Genomic DNA, 8,036 nt, shown 5'->3' on the forward strand with positions numbered 1-8,036 from the left:
GGCAGAAGCACCAATGTTTGTTACACTGCCTTCTTTTCAGGGAGCTTGAATGTTCTCTTGAGTGGGTGGGGAGTGAGTTTATAAATGTACTAACTTTGCACATTGTATTACTAGTTCCCTTTGGGAAATGTTGCAGCTATTAGTGATCTGAAAAACGGCAGCTTGCTTACTCGGCCTCCTTCCTGTTGTGTGTTGGGAAGATCTGCTGATCTTGGGACTTTAGATACACTGGTACTCAGTTTTGCTCCTGCTAGCTACACCAGATCCACGGAAGAGCAGTAAGGATCTGCCTCCAGTTGGGTCTGTAGCACTCTGTAGCAGCAAATGGAATGCTGTGGTTGAGAAATGCGCAAGAGCTGCATCCACCAAGCGCCTTGGGGTTTTTGCTTGCTCTTGGATGTGGTTGTTGGCTGGACATGACTATTGAGAAAATGTGTCTTAGGCTTCTGAGGAAATTGAGAGCAAACTGACAATACGGGGGTAAAGGCAGAAGCTGATGGTATAGCTGTGATAGACTTGTGCTTAGGTGGGTGGGGTGTCGCTGGGAAATAATTGCAAAAGAGTAATATGGGACTAGCCTTCCTCCCATAAGGAAAAGAGAGGAGGTGAAAGAGGGTGGCTTGGGATGTAGAGTCGAAAGTTGCTGGCAGTATTCCAGATGTTGCAAGAGGTAAATTCATGTACCTTATCCCTCTGTGCCTGATCTGGCTCTTGAACACTTTATTTCCAAAAAATGCTTCCAGCTTGCAAGAGCCAGGCTCAGCACCCGCCCCAGCCCCGGCTGAAGGCTGGAGCAGCTGGATCTTTGAGGCAGATCCCTGTGCGTGGTCCAGGGTGGCGGTGAGGCTGCAGTAGGGCCCCCCCTGCCCCAGGCTTTCAGCTGTGGCTGCACCTTGGGCCGCGGCGCTGCTCGACCCACTTGTGCTGGAGAAGGGCGCGGGCGGCTCCCAGCTGCTGCTTCGGACCTTCGTTGTCCGCTGGTGCATTCATTTTACCCTGCTGATTGCTTATTTGTTCCTAAAGCTTTACAGGGTGTCAAATGTAAAGTACATAATTTGAGGAGAAGTAACTTACCTTCTCCTCAATTCGCATACTGCCTCAGTCCATCAAACCATGGTTGCTCCGGTGTCCTGCTCCTGGCACGCTGCTTGCAGCCCGGGATAAGCTGCCGTTCTAAATCTTTATCCTGAAGGAAAGGCTGGCTTCATCAAGTCCTTAGAGGGCGGTCGTACCGCAGGGCCCGTGCCGTGGTGTGACACAGCGGGGCCGCGGGTACGGAGCACCGCCTTCCCCTCAGGGCCTCGGCGGCGCCGCAAATGGCGGCCGGGCCGCGCCCTCCCGCCGGGCCGCCAGGGGGCGCTGCCGCAACGCGCACCGCCCCGTCCGGGCCCTGCCCGCCCCGGGGCTGCGGGCGGCTGCCGGGGCTGTCTGGGGGCCGGGGCTGTCAGGGGGCCGGGGCTGTGGGCGGCTGCCGGGGCTGTCTGGGGGCCGGGGCTGTCAGGGGGCCGGGGCTGTGGGCGGCTGCCGGGGCTGTCAGGGGGCCGGGGCTGCGGGCGGCTGCCGGGGCTGTGGGCGGCTGCCGGGGCTGTCAGGGGGCCGGGGCTGTCAGGGGGCCGGGGCTGTCAGGGTCCCGGGGCTGCGGGCGGCTGCCGGGGCTGTCAGGGGGCCGGGGCTGTCAGGGGGCCGGGGCTGCGGGCGGCTGCCGGGGCTGTCAGGGGGCCGGGGCTGCGGGCGGCTGCCGGGGCTGCGGGCGGCTGCCGGGGCTGTCTGGGGGCCGGGGCTGTCCGCAGGCCGGGGCCGGCGCCGCTGGGTTGGAGCTCGCTAGGAGCAGGTTAAGGGGCAGCCTCCCCAGCTTGCCCGAAGTCCTTCGAGCTGACTCCCCGCAGGCCTCACCGAGGCTCCCGCGTCAGGACAGGTGTGCCCTGCAGCCCCAGCACTGAAGGGGACATGGGGCAGGCAAAAATAGCAGGTCGCAAAGGCTGAGGGTCTTGTGACAGTGCAGGCTGCTTGCCGCGCCGAAACGAGGGCCGAGACTCTGGACTCTTTTGGGCCTGCCCGAAACGAGACACTTGGGGGCCATGCGGGGAATGTCCTGACTGCCTAAAGGCATCCTCCCCCTTCCCGTGGCCAAGGTCCGCAGAAACCTGAGGACGCAAACAGCGGCAGGAGTGAGTGGTAGAGAGCAAAAGTGTTTCTAGTGTTCCCCAAGCTCCTGCAACAGGGAAAATGCAGCCGAGGAGTCCCAGAAGGGCATTCCCTGCCGTGGTGAACAGCGCCTCAAGCTCCCCAGGTTGCCACAGCACACCAACCAAGCCCGAGGGAAATGCTTCCCTAGCCCTAGAGCTGGCTCCATCCTGAGCCTGTGAGCAAGGCAAACCACCACACTCCAAGTGTGACTAAGAGCAGCAGGACTGACCCTATTCTCCTCCCTACCTTCCCAGCCCTGTGGCTACTGTGGCCAGAGAGGTTACAGTAATGAAGGAAATTAATTTCCTAAAAACCCAGAAGGAAAAGAGGTGACCTGTTTCTTGACTCTTTAAAGATCTGGGAGGATTCTGAAGCATGACATTAATGATATGTAACCAACCTACACAGGCTGCAACATTCTGTACCAACACACTGTTCAGTTCTGTACCAATCCCTCTGGGAACCAGTTTGGGGACATGATTGTAAGATTCATTTCAGACCTGTGCATGGCTAATTCTGGGCTCCCTCCTCTCCTTCCATGCAGTGACTACCAGCCTGCTGAGTCTCTTACCAAATTAGGCTTCTTCTACCCACCTTCCAGCCTGATAGGCTGTCACAGAAGTTTATACCATGGCTGCCTAGGAACTTTTTCTGATTTTAAGTTTAAATGTATTTATTTTCCAGATGAGCTTCTAAGAGAACAAATTAGACTTTTGCCCTAGCATATCTTTTTGATGCATGTCCCTTCTCAAACTCTCCTGTTTTAGATTAAACTAGCTCCACACTCAAAATGGCCACTCACAAGCCTGCCCTGTACCCGCTGCAGGTCCATATTTCCTGAGGAGGGGTGTCGAGAGCAGCATCTGCAATGCCAGGTGAAGGGGTACCTCACACTTGCTGGTCTCTCCAGACAATTCCTTTGATGGGCAAATCCTTAAACTGTCTTTATTCAGAGCCAAACTGGCAGCACATGTGCAGTGTCCACCCCTTGCACGCCTTTTTCCAATGCTGTGACTTGAGGGGTGCCTTGTTTACAGCATTCTGGGGCAAAACACTGCTGGTTTTGACGACTCTCCCTGTGACTGTCGGAGCCTCTTTCTTAGACAGCTCCTCACCCACCTTGCCTCTTCCCTACTGGTCCCCGTGCCAACAGCACTCAGTGGGAGATGGGACAATTATGCAGGTCCCTACTCCAGACCATCTGTCCCTTGCTCTCACTCTGAGGGACAGGGCAGTGCTGGGGTATCATGTTTCTGCAGTAGAAGGTAGGTGGATGGATGGATGGATTTCCCCCTCTAGATCCCTTCTGCTCTTCTCCAAGGAACTGTGATAACCCTGTGGGCTCAACGAGGAGGGAATGACCTTTCTAAAGTTACAGAGAGAGGCTGGGGGGAAGAAAGGAACATTTCTGGTCCTGCCGACAAGCAGGGCTCTGAGAGGTGAAGGAGAGAATGTCAGGGGACTGTTGATGGCCAAAGAGAGCTGGAAGAAGATGTGTCCTCTGGGTACCACCAGCCCTGTGCCGAAGTGCTGCATATCCCTCTGTGTTACTACAAAGAATTACTCAGGACCTGTTCAGCAGAACCCAGCAGGACCAGTTGCCCCCATGGGCTGGACTTCCACACAGCCTGCCCGGAGCTGGGGAGAAAAGAGCTGGAGAAGGAAGGCAGAGGAAGGTTTAAAAATAGTTCCCTTCTCATTTTTGCAGCTGTCATTCATGGCACACAAGCCAGCCCAAGGCCTCCCAGCTTCCGTCCACATTAGGCCTTACATAATGGGAGACACACGGCCATTGCTTCGGGCCGGGAACAGGCATCGGGCTGAGAACAGGCAGGGACGTGACATTTACACTACCCTGCCAAAGACAATGAGCAGCTCCAGGGTGTCCAGACCCTGAAAACAGGGCTGAGGAAGGCAGCTCGTGTGGCTGACAAAGGCAACCCAGCTACAGCCTGGAGAGGAGGCAAGGGAGAGCAGGATGCAACCCAAGATGAAGGCTGGCCTCAGTACGGGATGCTGACAGAAAGCTGGTCCAGCCTGCCGAGCCACTGTGGTCCTTCTGGAACAAACGGCTGTGGGAAGGGGTTGGAGGCTGCGGGGAGGTCTTTCTGGAACAAACAGCTGTGGGAAGGGGTTGGAGGCTGCGGGGAGGTCTGTGGGAAACACCACAGTAGGTCCTGAGGGGTGACCATTTGCCAGAGGGGAAGATGTGGCCCCAGGCAGCAGACAAAGCAGGAAGGGGTGCAGAGATGGCACAGAGAAGCAGAGAACATGGATTGCAGAGTGGCTCTCCAGGGAGGGGAGCTGGAAAAGTGCAGGAGATGTGGGAGGATGGGTCTGGGGGAGGAGGAAATATACAGGCAATGAAGGATGGGACATGCTGAGGGGAGCTGGTGTGAGAAGGAGACTGAGTGGATGGAGAGAGTTTTGGGATGGAGGCAGAGTGGGAAGGGCAGTTCTGGAACTGTATGGGGCTGGGGAAATGGAGGTTGGTTGAAGTGCTAGAGGGAAAAGTGAAGGTCCACCAGAACTGCCTATCCTTTACTGCCACCTCAGTGCTACAAGAAAAATGTTGCAAAAGGGCAAAAGAGCATTCCACGCCCCCCCCTCCCCACCCCGTGTCAGCTACACTGGGCTCAAGCACTGCTCCTGCATGCTTTTTCCCAACCCCCCCTCAAGCCTCCTCAGCTTGGAAAACTGCTAACTCAGGGAAATTCCAGAGACAAGGCTCTGCACACGTGGCAGCAGGTCAGGAGGACAGAGCTGGGCAGCACTGCTCTGCACCTGCAAGCCTCAGCCTCCCAGCCTATCTCATTTAGAAACGCTTCCACCCCTCCCACCTTCTGGCCAGGAACTGAGCCATATGCCTGCTCACTGTAGGATCCTCTCTTATTCCAAAGATTACTGGCTTTCATGCTTTATATGCCAGCAGCCACGCTGCCTTGGGTGAGGCATGAGTCACTGTGGTGTGGTTATTTAAAGTGCGTCTCCTTAGCGCCAGCCATGTGTCTGTGCTGTGCAGGCTGAGAAGGAACACACTGCTGGACCCCAGAGTTTGCACGCAGAGGGCCAAACTCTAAAAGAAAGGCTGAGACTGGATTAGCTTCTCCCAGAGCAACTTTCTCAACAGTCCCTTGTCAGTGGGGAGAACAATGTGGCTCATCCCAGTCTCAAATCACACTGGGCTATCTCTGCATCCACAAACCAACCATATTTCACAGGAGGTGACTGTTGCCCAGGGGCTCAGCAAATCTGGGGCTGGTTGAGCAGCCATGCAGTCTCCTTCTGCACAGGAGGCATGACCTGGACTCATCAGGATGGTGCCAGGATGGTGCTTGTGTTCTCCTGATGCTGAAACAGAAGATGGAGTCGAATCCTGAAATTTGAAGCCATCTAAGGACTTCTAACAACTGTTGAGGAGATGGATGCCTTAGATAGTAAATATTTATGGCATGTTCTAACTCCTCACTAACTCCTCGTCTTCCATTAGGACTGACATCCCAGAGCAGTGAGTAAGTCCCAGTGTATGTCCTCCCTGCCTCTGCATCATTCACCAGACCTGCTGCAAGGCTGCTGGCCTGTGAATGAGTCCAGGCACTGGGGAAGCTCGTTCTCCCCCTGCATCCCACTGGCACCAACTGAGATCCTGGGCACACGCTCCGCTTAGGCCTAGCCTCAGTCATCGTGCCCCACTGAGGAGAGGTGATAAACAACAGTCAGCCTTGGCAGCAGGTTTGAGGACCTGCTGATGGCCAAGCTGAGGCAAGACTGGGCATTTCTAGCATATGGAAAAGGAGGTGTCTCTTGTGATTGTGACATCTGTGTTGTCAGTCAGCACGAGGAGCTGAGAGAGTAGAGCAGAGCACAGTTTTGCAGGGGCATCATGTCCAAGCCAGCTAGACAGAAGATCTCATCTATGTTTCCTCACACAAGTGATTTTCTCTGGCCCAGAGCAGAGACTGCACCTCTGATCTCCCAGTCTGGGGCAGCAAAACCTCAGAGATGTTGTCACTGGTTGCAGGGCACAGAGATGCCAGGATGTCTCTACATCTTTCTCTTCTTTTGGACCAGGCCCCTCAGGGCCAAAACAGCCCTTCCCCAAAGCCTGGCTGCTTCTGCTGCCTCTTGTGCAGGCCTAGACCCACATTAGCCTTTCAGAAAGGGTCTTTTCACAGGGATGAGATGCCTCATTGAGTCCAAATGAGATTACTTTTTCTCTCCTGTAACATATGTCATTTAGATTCACAGTGTCACAGAATGTATCAGGGAAGGTATTTGTGGTAATTGCTCACTAGGCATTTTCAGAAGCCAGGCTCATCTCTTCCAAGACAGCAACAGCAGGAGAGAAATGTGCCAGCTATAGGAGCTGTTATCCTCTTCACACCCAGGTCCTTCCTGCCTCCCTTCTCTGGCCTGTTGGAAGGCTGCTCTCTCTTCCATCTGTCTCTTTTGTGTTACCTTTTGTTTTCTCATCCCTCCATCTCCTTTGCTTGGCCAGACTTCCCACTGATGATATTGTTACCCTAATCTTAAACATGCCACGCTGAACTATGAGTCTGTTTGCAAGCTGAGACACCTTAGGCCTGCCTGGTATTAGGCCAGAAAAAACTATTGCTGTTGGAGTTGGCACCAGCCACTTGGGAGCCAGCAGTGGAAGGCTCTGACCAGATGCCCAGTCTGAATGGTGAGTAGCCTGGAGCTGCATTCAGGCAGGATGCTACCCTGATACCTTGACAACAATGTGTCCAATTAAGCCCTGTGGTATTTCTGTAATAGCAGAGCTGTGAATTGCAGCTTCCCAGCTAAATTGCACTTGAGTAATACGCTCATGACTTGACTATCTCCGCAACATTTTAATTAGTAATTTCTGTCTTTGCTACCACAATGTGGTATTAGCACAAAATTACTGTTATTAGTACAAAATGGCTGCCGTGACACCCACTGTCACACAGCTCTTTTCAAGATGGGGCTGTGTTTCAGCAGCAGTGGGTGTTTTTGGAGCCATTGGGGGAAAGAAGCATCAATACAATGGGTTGTTATCCAAGAGCAGACTTTTTCACTCCTTTTCTTTGCAGCCCACTGAGGGCCTGGCACCCAAGGGCCATAATGCTCTCACAGAAGTCAGCTCTGATACTGAGTGCAGCAGAAGCAGAAACAGGCCCCAGGAAAGGATGGCTAGGACAGGAGCTTGGGATGGAAAAGATTCAGAGGATCCATATATCCTGACTCCTCAAGCACAAGCAAGCAGGGCTGGATCTATACTCCTGCCTTATGCAGAGCCCTGAAAGGAGCAGTTTCTAGGGTAACACAGCATGGTGATCATAAAAACCTGCCTCCCTTTTTGGCTCAAGCAATTAGGCCATACTCAATGTTTCCATTAGTAAGAGAACTGAATGATGGCATTAGGTAGTTTGACATAATCCTGTTTGCCTACCAAGAAGGTACAAACTCCTGCTTCTGTAAGCACAGCAGGAGTCAAACTGCATCAACAGCTTGTTTGGTCATAGCTCTAAGCCTTTTTAATCAGTTCTTCAACCTGCTTGGAGAAAGCTCCTCAAGCTCTTCCTAAGTGTCAAGTTGCGCATTCTTCACTGCACTGCCTGTACACTTCTAGACAGTTTCCACCTCCTCTCCTCTCCTCTCCTCTCCTCTCCTCTCCTCTCCTCTCCTCTCCTCTCCTCTCCTCTCCTCTCCTCTCCTCTCCTCTCCTCTCCTCTCCTCTCCTCTCCTCTCCTCTCCTCTCCTCTCCTCTCCTCTCCTCTCCTCTCCTCTCCTCTCCTCTCCTCTCCTCTCCTCTCCTCTCCTCTCCTCTCCTCTCCTCTCCTCTCCTCTCCTCTCCTCTCCTCCTC

Source organism: Sylvia atricapilla, chromosome 5 (genome assembly GCF_009819655.1).
Source record: "Sylvia atricapilla isolate bSylAtr1 chromosome 5, bSylAtr1.pri, whole genome shotgun sequence".
Classification (NCBI taxonomy): Eukaryota; Metazoa; Chordata; class Aves; order Passeriformes; family Sylviidae; genus Sylvia; species Sylvia atricapilla.